Below are 17,435 nucleotides of genomic sequence, written 5' to 3'. Positions count from 1 at the left end.
ATGTTAGTAATGATTGTTGTGTTGGTTTGCGTTTTCCCAGCTCGATGTGGTACCCTCATGCCCTGCACATCGGAGAACGACTTTTAGACAATCATGTAATACATAAAAATCCTCTCTCTCTCTCTCTCTCTCTCTCTCTCTCTCTCTCTCTCTCTCTCTCTCTCTCTCTCTCTCTCTCGAACAGGAACTAATAAATACATATAGCCTAACTATGTACATGTGTATATGTTGTGAAGTGACATCAGATGAGAAAGCATTTCTTTGAAACTTTGTTTTTAAATCTGAAAATCGTTGGTTTTACTTCCAAGCCCTACTATCATTTAAAGTAAGGCTTTTACAGTGTTTAAGGTTTAAGCAGTGGATATGTTCTGTATTAGTGTTATCTGTATTTTAGGCCGTAAATTCATGGCTGTCGGAAAATCGATATCGAATATCATGACGTGCAGAAATCGAAATGATCCCTAGATAGCATGGGAACGTTTTTGCATGACGTTCGAGGAATGTTCATTTGAACTTGCTTGCTACAGCGACCTCTCACCCACATGAACGAAGGTGTGACTGTGCACGCAAGTACGTTTGTTTTGTGAACTATGCCTGCGTACACACTCGGTCTTTACAAAATAGCATCATCATGGCCAGACTAGACGCTGCGGCGCAGATATTAAATCTTATGTCTTACAGTCACTACTTTGGTATGTATAGCTATTGCAGTTTTTTTATATTTATTTTACGCGGCCACTTAATCAGTATTGAATTAGATACTCTGTAAAAGACCATTCGGCATCTGGGTCGAAGTTTATTGATTTTTTGAAGCAACTATTGCTAATGTTTCTCAGACTTAACTTTTATCTCTGATGCGTACCAGTACTTCTGTGCCGTAATGACGAATGTTTGCTATTTCTTTACACGCAAGACTCTATTATTAAGAAAGAAAACGGTGTTGATATTCTGGAACATACAGAAACCTCGGTGCTACTGTAGTATGATATCTACCAAGCTATTCGCTACCTACCTAAAATTAGGATGCTATCTACCAAATAACCCAACTAAGGCGTATGGCAATTACTTCCTCAAACTGTATACAAAACAGTTCGATCCCCCAGGGGCTAGTACTAAACACCGGGAAAAAGTGACTCGCCTACACTGTTCCGCCGTGTTTAGTATTAGAGGGGTCAAATGTAGAAGATGGATGGTAGATATCATACTATAGTAGCACCGAAGCCTCTTTAGCAGATTGTACCCACACTTTTACCCATGGTGGCCATCCACCTCTCACTTTATGAAGTAGTTAACTTCAGACATTTTTAATGAATTCGTGTAACCTCTCTCTCTCTCTCTCTCTCTCTCTCTCTCTCTCTCTCTCTCTCTCTCTCTCTCTAACACACACACACACATTTCTGTTGTGTGACCATACTTTCACAAAGTCAACCGGTATAGACCTTTTCTGTGGATACTTGAATCATTTTAAAGTTTGATTATTTTTTCTGTGTTATGGAAATTTATTTGCCGATTGTATACTAAGAAATATTTGCCAAAGAGATTTAGCCGTAATTATTGATTGGTATAACTGACATTTCCCCTCTTAAGAAAATTTCGTCGAATGGTAATACCCTGATTTGTATCACATTAAGAAATGTCGATTAAGATTGAAATGAGAAGTCACCAATGCAAATCAAAGATGAGAAAAAAAATCGACACCTTTAAGCTGACCTCTGTTAATAACTGTCCCTAAGAGACAGGTGCGGTGCGGTGGAATTTTCTTAGAGTTCGTTGGGAACGGGGACTCGTCAGCTTGGCCGGCTCACCGGGCATCTCGTTTCAAGGTGAATGGATTATTTAGTTATAGCTTTCTTTGTTAATATTAATATTCACCCCCCCTCCCCCATTGATTTTTTTCATTAGTCTTATAACCTGTATTCCAAGTAGTGTAAAATAACCGCCAAGTTTATCTACAGATCAAGATAATTATAGTACCACAGTTATTATTATTATTATTATTATTATTATTATTATTATTATTATTATTATTAATGGTGGCTTCAGGTAGAATCCATAATTATTGTTATACTTATGCATTAACAAAATGAAATAAGAAGTACGCTTGAATACTTGAATAATGGCACAGGATCACTGTACCCCAACATATTTGTCTCCAGTTGTGTAAGTTACTGTGAACAACTCTCCAGCGCAGAGCAGTAGTTTGATTTAGTGTATCTGATCATATATTTGGGAAATTTACCCCAGTTGAATGGCTATGGCTTTGATTTGTTGATTCAATTTAAAACGGGAGCCTCTCTTAAACGGGCAAGTTTCTTCTTTCTTCAGACTAGCGTTGAGAGCAGTGGTTCCCAACGTGGGAGGGGCTTAATTTGATTTTTAAGGGGAGCAGTTCGAGAATGTTTAAACCAAATTAATGGCCTTTTAGGCTTCCTCCACATGAATATAAGAACTATATACTGTATCAGCACAGGGGACATCAGGATTTTAGAGTGATTAGGTGGGGCATGGCCAAAAAAGAGGTTGGGAACCAATGGTTTAGAGTAAACTGTTTAATCTTCTGCAGTACAAAAACTAGAGTGATGCTTTGATTTGTTCACGCAGTTTGATCGGGTGTGGCTACTGGTCTGATGTTACGTTCGTTATACCGGTGATTGTCACCACGAGCACCACCTCCCATGTTTCCGGTATGGTCTACGCCCAAAGTGATTGGCAAATCAGTGCTAAATATATTGATTACAACCATGCTTGCGGGAAATAGAAAAATACATCATTACTGTATAGTATAATGCAGCATAGTATAGTGCTGGAGGTAAGATTTCATTAGAATGATAGTTTAGTTCATCTCATGGGTTTGAAATGGTACTGGTCTATTGTATATTATTGGACTCTATGTAATGACGGTGTGGAGAAATAAATTTTGTTTATTAATGTACTTAACACAAATTGAAACCAATTACGTTTCATTACATACATCAGAAGTCTCGTATGAAAATTTCATTTAACCTGTCGACTGTCACTCCGTGGTATCGAGGTAATATTGTGCTCCCTTAAGATGTTAAAAGAGGAAGAACACGTTCACAAAGAAACTTTCTCTCTCTCTCTCTCTCTCTCTCTCTCTCTCTCTTCCAGATTGTTCAGTAGATGTGTACGGAACAAAGTTACGTTTCATGGGACACTTATTCTAAGTGTCATTTTCAGGATGTGTTCGCCATATGGTATTGTTCCGGTATTTACGAAAATGTGGTAGTAGCACTAATTGTTGAAACTTGAAAACTCCGGGCGCTTGGTTGAAGTCTTCCCCTCTGGGTCACCGAATTAAGAGAGAGATTCATCAAACTGACTCCAGTGTGTGTCAAACGAAATGATCAAACCAGTTTGACAAAATAACGTGTGTGAGGCTATTCGTGACTACTATTACTGCTACTAATAATGATTATTATTATTATTATTATTATTAGGCTATTGCCCTTGCCTCCTCCTCTTCTTGATGATCTTTATTGTTGCGATACCATATTGTATGTTCTTCAGTTAGTCACTTCTCCTTCTTCTTCGACTTCCTTTATAGATTAAAAAATTGTATATATGTAGTACGACCGTTGTCATGAATAAATCAAACTCGAGATTGCGATAACGTTATCTGATAAGATTTGTACCACTTTTACCCTGTTTGATATTGTGCGCTTCTTGAAAACCTCATGTTTTATCACATTTCTGTACCGGTGATACACTAATCCTTGATTATCGTATTTACTGCACCAGCGTCATGTATGCATTTACGTTCCACTTCAGACAGATGATGATGTCATAGATAAAGGGGGCAACTTCCTTTAGCTTACACCTATTATTCCCCGTGGGGGATGGGGTAGTGCCGTGAGTGCACCTCATGCGGTGCACTGTAGGCATTACATGAGGTTCTTTGCAGCATGCCTTCGGCCCCTAGCTGCAACCCCTTTCGTTCCTTTTACTGTATCGCCTTTCATATTCTCTTTCTTCCATCTTACTTTCCACCCTCTCCTAACAATTGTTTCATTGTGCAACTGCGAGATTTTCTTCCTGTTACACCTTTCAAACTTTCTGTCAATTTCCGTTTCAGCGCTGAATGACCTCATTGGTCCCAGTGCTTGGCCTTTGGCCTAAATTTAATGTTCAATTAAATTCAGGTACACCTATTATTATTATTATTATTATTATTATTATTATTATTATTTATTATTATTATTATTACAAACCTAGCTGCAGTATATAGCCTTTGTATTGTCTCGAAATATTCTTTTATTTGGTAGTGAACTTTATATGGTGCATTTTTTGTTTTTGTTTTTGTATTTGCAGTTTAACCTCGAAGGTGAAGCAAACGAACTTAAGATTAATAATATAGATTTAGTACTAGTATTAATTTAAATATTAATTTAGACTGTTACTTTAAATTAGTAGTTAATATTCACTCTATGCGTTATTGGCTTTACGGCCCTCATGAGATTGGGTCTGAACTGTGTGTATGTGTGTGTGTGTGTGTGAGAGAGAGAGAGAGAGAGAGAGAGAGAGAGAGAGAGAGAGAGAGAGAGAGAGAGAGATTAAAATATGATGAAACATCTTTGTGCGTATGTTTGTCACTTTAGTTAGAATAGCATTAAAATATGTGAGAGAGAGAGAGAGAGAGAGAGAGAGAGAGAGAGAGAGAGAGAGAGAGAGACTTCACGTCGATGTGGTTGGAGTCTATGAAAGAGACGAGATGGGGTGGGGTCAGAACGACGTGCCGGCCCAATCCCTTGGAACAATCCGGCTGTTGTGATGTATCGAAAAATCCTGTTTTTCATTGGAGAGGGGGATTGGTCCATTTGCATTATTAACATTACAGGTCTTTTTCAAGTGCAAATTGGATTGAGCTCCTCACACTCGTCGAGATTTTTTCAGGGATGCTGGGTGGAAGTTTTCTTTTATTTGTATGTGGACAATTCTGTCGTCGCCTTCATAGAATGGTCATTATCATCTTTTTGTAGAATTCATAACCTGAAAGGATTAAAGGGAGATCTGAAGTGCTTGACAATGGAGTTAGTATAGAAGCGGGCTATCCAGGGAAAGTTCGTTAGTTCGTGTGTTGGTGTAAACTTTTTGCACCCGGATCCATTCTTAGATTACAAAAGTGTTCAGTATCTAGTTAAGAATAGTAAAATGTTGCCTTGTTTTACTCTGATAGCATAAAAGATTCCTGTCATACAGGAAATATAAAGATATGTGTGTCATTTTTAAAAGTCATTGCCTACGACTGGTGCCGCAGGCCACAGTTTACCAGTGTCATGCAGATGTCGTGGAAATAAGTACATGAAAGGAAGTTGGGAAGCTTTATTCCTTGAGGAAGAAAACTTTTGGCATTATTTTAACAACCTCTCCACTTTCAACTGCTTTCATACAAAGTTGAAGTCAACAGGTGGAATCCTTTGATGTTTACTGGCTGTTACGCCGATCCCGTCAGGCAAAGAAAAAGTGAGAATATTGATAATAAAAGCAATTACTCATGTCTTGCTTGTATATGAATGTATACACAAGTATGTGTGTCTTGTAGTTTCATCAGGCCTTTCAGGACCCACTTACATATTTCGTCGCTGGACATGTTAAGTATTATCAGTTGAAAGTTACAGTCGGAGTAGGTTGCTTTTGATGTGCATCTCCAGTGCGTCTATTGAATATAGAGAATTGAATATATGTTGAGAGAACGCACACATTTATGTCATTGACATATTTCTCAGTCTGATATTTTATCTTGTCAAGGAGTGACATTGTGTTTAACCTTCAGCAAGGGCGAAGGTTCGTAGAGAACTCCTTATATGGATCCTGAAGAAGAAAGTAACTCTTATGTTATCATACTATCCAACAGTGATAGTTGGTAATGAGCTAGGCGCTGATAAGAAAGCAAGAATATCAGTTTAACAATGTGGCGTCTTCCGTTGAATGAAAATGTGCAAAGGGCTATGTTTGGCTGGTGTCTTCAATTGAACTGAAATGTATTTGTTAATGTTTGAGGGGCGCCTGCAGTTACTTTCAAATGTCTTCTCTATAAATTTTTTTAGAGAACCTCAACAAAAGGTGTTTTGGGTTTTATGTTTTTGCGTATAAGCCTTTGTAAATCAGAATGAACGTTTTATTTTTCAGCTTGTTGTGACGGTGGCAAGAAATAGAGACGAAATTTTACATTTTAACAAGTTATATACTGAGGTAGGTAGGGAATTTATAGTAACTTAAACATTGTTTTCTCCTAAAAAAAATTTGTGTATATACGTTGTATATTTCACTGTTTCAAGGAAAGTCGAAAGACATCTTCCCTTTAAAAGATAATGCCGCACTAAGCTCATTTCATATCTTTGTTGTTCAAAAGACTTTTAGAATGGAAGGGAAAAATTCACATTGAATATATTTTCTGAATGTTTCTGGCTGGGAAGAAGTTTTCTTGAAGCGTCTATTGAAGCTGTTGCCACCTGTTGGATAGTTAACGATAATGCCGACGCCTACGGTATTCCGTGTCTTAAGTTGCTGCAGACGACACTGCATCCCCCTCCCTCCCCCATCCCGAAAGGAAGGCTGCGCCTTGTCTGTATCTCCTCATTTCTCCCTCGAACAGCGTCGTGTTGTTGGTGCAGAGTTCGTCCAGTGAATGCATTTTCATAGACAGGAATCGTGACAGGAAAGCGCAATAATCTTGGCAATGTAGGAGTTCGTGTTAGACTACACTTTGATACCTCATACTTCAGTAAATACGCTATTGATTTACAAGTACCTCTGGTAGGCAATGGGAAACTTTGCTTGCGCGGTTGATCTTGCACACATATATAGGAGCATAATGCTCGCTTGTCTACATAAGACTTGAAGGAAAATTATTAGATTTGAGAGGCAAAAGCCTTTGCCATTGGCACTTGCAAAGCCGGCGCAGTCCTTGCGGCATGAGAGAGAGAGAGAGAGAGAGAGAGAGAGAGAGAGAGAGAGAGAGAGAGAGAGAGAGAACTGTATGATATTGATGGTCCGGGAGGAGCAGGCAGCGTATGGCTAGGATTCACCGGGGAGGGGTATGAAAACTGGGACCAAACTCCTTTGAAACTGTCAGTGTTGTTTGTATTATGACCCTTTAGAGGTAACCCTGTTTTTCTTCGTTTTTTATGCAATATCAGATTCATGTAGCGTATTTTACCAAAAAAAAAAAAAAAATCGATTGTATGTAGACAAGATTGAATTGTAGTGTTTTTTTTTTTTTTTGTTCAGTATTTTTATATTAAAGGTATCTTGCTTATCTTAGCGCCTTCATTGATCATCTGCTACGTCTTCTTTTGGGAATAGATGCATCATCTCAAACTCTGCGTGACGCGAAGGGCCTCTATGAAATTCCGTCACTCATGCCTTGTCTTTCTTGTGCTTTATCTTTCATAAATCTCCTCTCGACCGCCAGCTTCCCATCTCAACTTCTTATCCAAAAGGTGTAGGTCTTTCAACTCCTTTGGTACCCACGGGAATCTCAGATGACACTGTCACATTCTACTCTCCCAGGAGTTGTGTGAATAGACATGTCCAAGCCCTCTCCATCTACCTGCCATCATTATCTCATATTCATATGGAATTTACGTAATTTCCTTTATGGCATCGTTTCTTAACTTTTCCACAATAGACTCTTATAAACTGCTTAAACAAGGCCATGCGGATACTCGAATGTTTACAAGATAATGCCTTTTTCGGTTTACTTTTGTTTTCTATTAACAAAAAATATTTAGCTAATGTTTATTATCGTCATTATTATTCAGAATTTTCCTGTGATCGTCACAAGTTCCTTGTATGTATATATTAAGTCCGAGGAAATCACCGTTAACAAAAAAACTTGAAACAAGTATGGTTTTACTTGTTTGCGATGGTTCGAGTACTCCATCTTACAGCAGTATTACTTGTACTGTACATACCTCCCAAAGATTGCGAAAATTATTCTTCATCCTTTCGTTAACACCTACAGATAAGCTTTGTGCTCCCCTTTATATGATAGCCGTTGGATATTGGAAGAGACGTTTGTCCTGATACCTTTCAGCTTGGATACGTGGTATTTGTTCTTAATTTACTCCCCGCCCCATGCTCTCTCTCTCTCTCTCTCTCTCTCTCTCTTCCTCTTCTCTGGCCAAACGTTCCATCTTCTTTAAGTTTAGGACCTCCAGAGTTTACCTCCAGATGAATTTGCAATACACCATTCATAATTAAGTGGTAACGAAATGAATTTGTGCGGTATTATGCTCTCTCTCTCTCTCTCTCTCTCTCTCTCTCTCTCTCTCTCTCTCTCTCTCTCTCTCTCTCTCTCTCTCTCTCTCTCAAATGAACTTCTCTTCTTAAAATTACAAATTTTCCTTTTGGGATTATGATTACGATCGTATGACATGGAAGTGACTTTAATGAGGTCGCCTTCGCATGTATGTGTTCTTCACCCTGCCCTTTTAGATAGCTGTGCCATAGTAATGTTTGGATGAAGAAGGCAGTTGCAAAACTCCAGCTACGAAAACTGGAGTGTCTCATTATTCACAGTGATCCTTTTATCATAATTTACTTAAAATGGGAAACAAGATTTGTGTTCACTCGAGTTAATAGCTGTAACTTATTGCATCAGGAGTTTCGGAGTTGTATTGCACAAACTGACACTAAAAATAGTACTATTTAATCAGGTTGAAAATAATACAGTTCGATTAGATACAATGTACTGTGGTGGAAATAATGTAGGTAGCACAAGAAACATAGTAATGTTTGGATGAAGAAGGCAGTTGCAAAACTCCAGCTATGAAAACAGTCTCATTATTCACAATGATCCTTTTATCATACTTTACTTAAAATGGGAAACAAGATTTGTGTTCACTCGAGTTAGTAGGTGTAACTTGCTGCATCAGGAGTTTCAGAGTCTTATTGCATAAACTGACACTAAAAATAGTACTATTTAATCAGGCTGAAAATAGTACAGTTCGATTAGATACAATGTATTATGGTGGAAATAGTGTAGATAGCACAAGAACGGAAGTTCTGCTTAATGCCAGTAAGAAAGTGAATTTATTTGGAAAACAGTAGTGATATTGTAAACCTCCAATGGTTCAGTTGGCATTGCTGCCCATATATTCAGCATTATTTGCATTTGTATCACAGATACTAAGAACGATTACCCAAATCTCTTCATCACTTATAATTTCACAAACAGCGGGAAACTTTTTCATGGTGACAATAACAACAAGCGTATCTGTTAAACAGGTATGTAAACGTTTTATCAAAGGTTTGTACTTAGTACTGTTTTCAGACAGGCAGCCAGTAACCAAACCAAACAATATCCGCCAAGAAAAAAAAAAAGAAAAAAGCCGGATCGGTATGCTGGGAGGAATCCACACAGTAGCGTCGGCCTCAACCAAAGTGACTTGGAAGGATAAAGAATAAAATCAATTGGAAAGGGGAAAATGAGGAGGAGGAGGAGAAGGAGAAGGAGGAGAAAAAATTGCTCTTTCTCGAACCGATACAGAGTTCGTTTGCTGTCAGGAAATGTTGGAGGAACGGGAGGCTGTGTTATCATGTACCGATATCAGAATCCTTGTGAGCAGAACGTTTACTTTTTTTTTATTTCAGGGAACTTTTCTCCTTTCGATTGGACGTAATTCGTGGTATTGAAGCTTTTATTAGTTTTGCCTTTTTTGTGGGCGCGTGCCCGTTTCTGAAGAGGTCAATAAACTTTTCTGTCATAATTGCGCATATAGCAGTAGTATTGTGAGAGGACTTGTTTACGTTTGTGGTGAAATATATCGTAGCATCAACGACTGTCTTTCGTCCGGAAGGGCAGATAATTTTGTTTCGTGATCTGTAACAATCCATACCCCACTGTTTACGTAGGCCTTTATCCAGTCAACCAAACCACTGCTCGAATAAGGTGTGGAAATGCAAGCCCTCCCACCCTGGAGTCAGAAGAAAATTTGCTGAGTGTACAGTATAAATGAATAACAATTAATAATATACCAAAGTAATGTAGTCCGTTATTTACGTCTCAAGCTGCTAATGTCGTCAGGCATTAAGTTTAATAGTTATGATTTAGTTCCCTGATGTGATGTTGGTGTAGCTTTAGTGTGAATGTGAATAAATTTTAAATAGGGACGTCGTTCAAAACGCGTTAATAATAAAACGACTTCGTATTTTCTTCTTTGGGGAGTAAGGGCAATTTATAGCTTTTCTCATTCGCAAAGTTACTTGGTTATTTCGTGTGAATTTGCTCTACGGTATTTAATAAAGGATCCAAAAACAAAGAATGCATGTAATAGCGATAATTATGTTCATTCTAAATATATGTCAGACTCGTATGTACCAAACGTAGTAACCTTTGCGCTATTAATTAAGGTAATAATGGGATCTAATACCTTAAAATGCATAATCGGAGTATGGTGTATACAAGCACTGAAGTTATACTTGATCATATATCAAATAGTGATACGAAGCTGAACATTATTATGTTGAAATGGGAAGTACATTTGAAGTCTGCGTAGGTTTTTTCGTAGCATGCCTACAAAGTGTGCAACTTGATGAATCTTATGGACCATTATTAGACAAAATTAAATTTATAAAACATTATTCTGATTGTGTGCTCTTCCAGTCAATCGTTCAGACTTACCTTCCGTACATGTAAAATGAATGGTTTAAAAAAAGTTGAAAGCTGTAAATTACTTAAGTCGTGGACTAGTGTCAATGTATTTTAGTAGTAGTGAATACTTTTTGCTTAGGATTTCCTTCTTAAAACTTCTGGAGTATCAGTAGCCAGACTCTCGGCTGTTTTTAAGAGAACTTCAGATGGATTTAGCATCTTACGTACCTCACAGTATGTTCTGGGCTGCTTGTTTGAGTTCCTGTTGAGGACTAAGCCCACCGTGCACGGGTTTTGAAGGTGCGTGGGCCACGTTAATATGACAGAGCCCAAGGTCCTTTAAATATACTCTGAGAGCCTGTGAATCTCACAAAGATACGCTTGTCCATAACAGTCGCTCAGTCAGCCCTCCTGTTCTGGGATGTTTGTTGTAGTGGACAAACTAAAACCTCAAATTAACTGTGTGAGAATACTTATGTAGCTACCATCAGCACCGCGCTCACATTGTGGAATAAAAAAAAATTAATGAAGGTATCCCGACTTTTTTATCTGTGCTTGTTTTCGTTATTATTATAAAAGTTTTATCGTTGAATTGGAACTATCTGGAGTTATATTGTAATAAGGACGTTCAACATTGGGCTGTTGCCCAATACGTTCATTCAGGTTAAAGATATTGTATGTGCATTAGGCAGATCATATATATAGTGCATTGTATTACAGCCAATGGTAGGTTTATTTTCTTTTTTATGTGGAAGATGGTGTCAAATTTATGATGATAGCCTTGAGGGGAAAATCTGCTGGGAATGAGACCCTCAGAAAAGGAATGATGGCTGTGGAATGAAGGGATTGAGTCGAGGAGTGGATGACCCTTTCATACACTGTGATACATTCACATCACAAGGGATGCGGCACATGTACAGTGCGAAAGGGGTTGCCGGTACAGTAGCTGCGCGCATTCCAACTTCATTCGAGTAGAACATCGTTCAGATCACTGAAAACTGCAGCCCCGGATTCGATTGGAAGGAAATTTACGTTTGACATTAGTCACTTATTTGATGTTTTTTCATTTTCTTCTTTAGCTCAATTTATATTATTTTTTCTGACAAATGATATTGCAAGCATCATAATGTTGGGATTTAAGGAATAGCGAACGTAGTCAAACACACACACACACACACACACACACACATATATATATATATATATATATATATATATATATATATATATATATATATATATATATATATATATATACATACATATATTATGAATTTCAGCATTACGCATCTTTCTGTAACAAGGGATGGCTCCTAAGGTGAGACATTGATTAGTGCCACATTCATTCTTTAATTGCTTAACCGTAGATGAACCTTCATATGGAAAACTTCCACAACATTATCTGCTTCATGCACCTACGTACAAGGCTCATAAGCACTATGTAGAATCCACACAAACACAGTGCCATCTGCCTCTTAGGTTGCAAGCACTTTCTCGCATATCATGTGTTGAGGCCCCTTCTTTCCGGTGTCTCGCCTAAATTATTTTTCCAGTCGCTTGTAGGTCTGTCTCTCTCTCAGCCACTATCTTACATTTATATTCTGTACTACATCCAGACGCATTCAAAGCCCGAAGACCTAAGACTTTTTATATGTGACTTTTTGTAACCCGAGAATATGGTTTGGGGAAGCAAAATCCTTGTCTCCAGTCTTTTAATAAATTTCATGCGGTAAGAATGCAATTACTTCAAAAATATCTTGGAGGATTAAAACATACGAATTCCTGTGGCGTTAATAAGGTGCACATCTGCCATAGAGCGGGATTTTCTTTCTACCCAGGGTTCCACAACCCTCCACAATGCTTCACTGCCCTGGCACATATGCACTAACATTTCAAGATATTGGGGCTTCCTCTGATGGCTTTTTTAAGCCCTCATTATCTAGCCTTTTTAATTTTTTTTATTATGATTTTTTTTGCTTAAGCAATATGAAAACAGACTTTTAAATCATATATGTATATTAAGGATACTGAGAATTAGATTGAAATTATCATCAACAGGAAAAACAGTGTGAGATTAAAAATTTCAAAACAGCCAAAGATCCATATCAGGATAACCGTTTCAAAAACGTAAGGATTAGATTTTGCCCGCAGTTTTAGTTCTCGAAATTTACTCTAATTGTGTATATTGTATTATTTACCGTTGAAAAACTATACGGATACTGTTAAACTGTAGAGGGGACTTGAGAATAGAATATAGTTTGATATTGATCCAACGTAATACTTTCCAAACACTTTACATCCTCAGTTTGTGCAGGAACGCGTCCATCTTTCATTTTCCCGGACTTTTATAACCTTTTATTTGCTCTCAATTTCGGCAGTATAAATGATGGGTCGGGGTTGTGTAACAAGCGTGTTATTCTAGCGGTGTCGAGGTAGGCAGCACCGGTTATTATCACAGCAGTAACAGTTACTTTTAAAAAGACTAGCCCATGCAGTGTCCTGCTAATGAACACTTAATGGGACCTTAATAGCATCTAATAAACTGTCTGAACTGATCGCTGCCCATTTTGTACCGCTTACGAACTATTATTGACTGACAGACGGGCATACACACACCAAACTATCATAGAGTAACCATTTATGCTTGACTGATGGAGATCGGTTGATTTTGATCTTTAGCGAGAATCTGGATGCACAACAGAGTCCTATTCTACTTATATTATCTCTCTCTTGATAGCTCAGTGCATAAGTTCATATGACACCGTCAAGAAACTCAAAGGACATAGGTTCGAATCGTAGCCGAACCAAGAGCATTTGCCATAAATTTTTGGGTGTAAGGTATTCTCAAGGTAAAGTGAATTTGATATTGAGGATTAATTGTGGTTTAATGTTTGAGTGAGTATTGAAGTTAGGCGTGAATCAGTGACAATTGACAAAAAATTTTATATGTATATACTGGTAATATATGTATATATATTATGTATATATGTCAATATATATATATATATATATATATATATATATATATATATATATATATATATATATATATATATATATATATATATATATATATATATATATATATATATATATATATATATATATATATATATATATATATATATATATATATATATATATATTTTGTTCGTGTTTAAATGATTTTATCTATGTGAGAATAAAGTTGTACGAGGAATGTTAACAAGGTAGATTTAGAAATCTTATCATAAGGGGAGCTGCGGAAGTTCAGTCTGTTGACGAAAGGGATATGGAAATTGCTGAGACATGTTCTTCGCATCACCCCTGGAGAACAATACTTGATAGTGGCAGCTGGGCTCCTGTGGTCACCAGAAGAGTTGGAAGACCCAGACCCATGATCTAAGAAAGAGCCAGGCCTATTTGGATGAGAGCTATTAGAAGGGAAAAATGGAGATTTGCGGAAGATAATGCACAGGAATTTCACAGATGTCCTTTGCATGGAGCGTTGGAGGCGGCGATAAATATGTTTTCAAAGACAGTTTTAGTCATTCCTGTGTTTATCATTGAAATTTCATGATTATGAGGTTATATTTTAATCAGAAAATTCTCCGAATTCACTGGTATAGAACCTGGCGGTGTTTGATGGTGAATGGAAAGGACAGCCTAGGGAAAGGAAAAGGAAGATAAAAAGTCGAGGAGCTTAACCATAAAAAAGCGAAGATTATCAGTGTGAGAAAAAAGGAGAGCAGAAAGAGAGTTCGAAAGCCTTGCAATGGATTGAAAATTTTTAGATAGAATGGAGATTGTCACCGCAGAAAGTGGTTGACAGATGGCATTCATCTCCAGTATGATGCCAGGAAAGCATTGTCAGAATGGCTTTCCTTTCCAACTTTTCCATAACTGTTTGGGCGCCGTTTGCCGGGCATACATTATTTTTGTTTTTACACGATTGCACAGAAATGCGCTGCGTGTCATTTCTTCAGTGGTAAAAAAGAAAAAAAAAACGGTATAACATGTCTCGCTGATTTAAAGGAGAATACTGGGCCAACAACATTCGGGAAGGGGCGTGTCCCCTGGGGTTAGGCACAATACGAGTGTCACGCATATGGGAAGGCTCTTCTCTGAAACTAAAATCGCTACAGCCAACATGTCAAAAGTCACAGTGCATGTTTTAGTCGAAGTATGATAGAAGTTCTACCTCTATCTCGTGTTTCCTAATGGAATATAAATATGTAGTTCGTATCCTCGATTAAGAGAATGTTTATATTTCTCAGAAGTCAGTAGCTGCCAGCTAGCTTTAAGTTCAGAGTATATATATGAGTTGTGCTTTTATTTTTATATATAAGATTATGAATGTTTTATTTTCATGTATAAGATTATGAATGTTTGTGTAAAACAGCTGTGTAATAACAAAGTGCCTACGTTGCAACAAAATAATAGTTGTTTGGGATGGAAGGAGAAGCAAGAAGCAGAATGTGGAAAAGTACAACTAGGCAGCGAGTAGGCAAGCATGCGTGCGTGTGCACGGTTTTCTTCTGCTTACTGGGTGAAGTCGGATGCCTGGACAGGCACGATGTGAATTTTGTTCGATATTGATTAGGTAATAATGAAGGACGGGTTGTGTGTGACGTGGGCGTGTGCGTTTTAGCGGAAAAGGCGTAAAACGGTAGTGGTGGTGGAGGTGGTCCAGCCAGCAGTAGTAGTGCGTGTGCTGGGGAAAGGGGAGGATCCCTCGCTGGAGGGAGAACGGTCTGAGTCATTGGTTCAATAGGAGGAGGAGGAGGTAGTAGTGGCGGCTGGCGCTGGTGGTTGGGGCCTCGGGGATGGGGCCAGCATCGGAAGCTACACGTGAATGGGCAGGGAAGAGGAAAGTGGCTGGCCGAGAGAGAAAGAGAGGGAAAGGACCTTCGATGTTGGTAACTTGACCAAAGCAAATGTGACTTGTGGAAAGCTGTTTCCACTATTACCTCACGTGACACGAATCGGTTTATATGTAGGCTATATAAGAGACGATCCAAGAAAACTCGTCTGGTGTTTTCCGAATATTTTCATGTATGAAGCTGGAGTAAGTTTTCCTGATCATTTTACAGTCGTGTATTTTAAATTATTATTTTTTGTAAGCGTTTTGTTTTGCATAGTGTAATATATATTTAAATTCTTTTACGGCCTAATGTTCAAGTTTGTAACTGTTCTGTATTGTAGATTTAGCATAACACATTGCTCTTCGCTTTTTGTTGTTTCTGCTTATGATGTTAGATTATTGCTCAAGATTGACGATCGGAGGTACGTGATGAATAAACACCTCTGGTATAGGAATACACTTGATTGTGGGTGGCCCTTATTGTAATGCTTTTCATTTTAAAGTATTTTGTGGCTGTACTTCTTTCACTGGATTTCGTTTACCACATTTTTTTAAAGTTTTCTGTGCTTGATCCAAGCATATTGTTTCCTATGGTTGTTTTTCGTTCAGAAGTTAAGTTATAGAAAGAAGTGTATTCTTCAATAGCTCTGGCAAATCAATACTACGAGTGGAAGTAGTTGATCGTAAGAGACATTTCTTCATTGTTCGGAGTAATGTTTATAAAAAAGAAATGATGACTCGGAAAATCTGAGTATTTTCGTCAGATTTGCAGTTTACCTTGCCTTGTCATTTGCTTGGCCCTCGGATTTCCTGTTTATATTTTAGCTATGTTTTATCCCGAACATAAGCAAAATGCAGAGACGAAAGCAGGCTGTTTTGTTGATCTCTCACTGTGATATTGTGGGCCTGGCGATGCATTATAAAGAAAAAACAGGGTTTCTTAATAGTTTTATGACCGTGTAGGATTTCCTGTCTTGATGTAATTGCGCTACGTCCTCCATTCTGAACTCATATTTCTTATTCTATATACGAAGCGAAAATACTCACTGTTTCTGGTATACACAGACATTATATATATATATATATATATATATATATATATATATATATATATATATATATATATATATATATATATATATATATATATATATATATATATATTATATGTGTGTGTCAGAGAGAGAGAGAGAGAGAGAGAGAGAGAGAGAGAGAGAGAGAGAGAGAGAGAGAGAGATTATCTTATCTCATGAATGGCATCGTGAGACATGTTGCGGTTGTGAGGAATACCTTGTCCAATCGCTCCCGTTTTTGTTCATATCACGTGGATGCATTCTGACAAAGCATTGTTCACATACGTTTATTGCTCATTTTTTTTTATTTTTACCTTTCACACTTTTTACCATCATCACGTCTGTTTACTCTGGGTGCAATCCACAATTCTCGACTAACAACCTGTGTGATCTCGGCAGGGATCTTAAACTTAGGTCAACAGTGTTATACAGTTTTTTTTTTCCAAGGAATGCTATGTATCATTTCTTCCCTATCCCGAGATCGAACATGGGTCTACTTGATCGCATCACGCGCGCGTGTATGTGTGTGTTAGAGAGAGAGAGAGAGAGAGAGAGAGAGAGAGAGAGAGAGAGAGAGAGAGAGAAAGAAATGGTTTTCGGAAATCTGCGTAGATGTCGTACGGATAAAACGACCCATAGAGTGTTTATGTTTGTTATTAATCAGTAGATGAAATCTATTCATATGGAACAAGCTCACAGGGGCCATTGACTTGAAATTCAAGCTTCCAAAGAATATGGTGTTCATTAGGAAGAAGTAAGAGGAAATAAAGGGGAATACAGAAAGAGGAGATACCACTTATTAAAAAAGAAAAAAATTAATTAATAAATAGATAAATAGATAAAAATGCAGATTCAACACTGGTATTGCTGTAACTCATGAAGCCGTCAGAGATTTTGTTTCCAT

At 37.7% G+C, this 17,435-nt stretch overlaps 1 protein-coding gene across 28 annotated transcripts in view; it reads left to right on the top strand.

Moving 5' to 3' along the window:
• Positions 1–17,435, top strand: part of p120ctn (adherens junction protein p120) — a 312,485-nt gene that overhangs the window by 79,910 nt on the left and 215,140 nt on the right. Inside the window, exon 1 of one of the 28 annotated variants that reach the window (XM_067105319.1) lies at positions 15,642–15,662. The exons of the other annotated variants lie outside the window; for them this stretch is intronic. The gene's annotated coding sequence lies outside the window, so the exon portion shown is untranslated. Of the gene's footprint in view, positions 1–15,641; positions 15,663–17,435 lie in introns of those variants that run through there. 28 annotated transcript variants of the gene reach the window in all.

The sequence above is a fragment of the Macrobrachium rosenbergii genome, chromosome 6 (assembly GCF_040412425.1).
Source record: "Macrobrachium rosenbergii isolate ZJJX-2024 chromosome 6, ASM4041242v1, whole genome shotgun sequence".
NCBI classification, from domain to species: Eukaryota; Metazoa; Arthropoda; class Malacostraca; order Decapoda; family Palaemonidae; genus Macrobrachium; species Macrobrachium rosenbergii.
The sequence above is the reverse complement of the archived record's forward strand: the minus strand, read 5'-3'. Positions and strand labels throughout refer to the sequence as shown.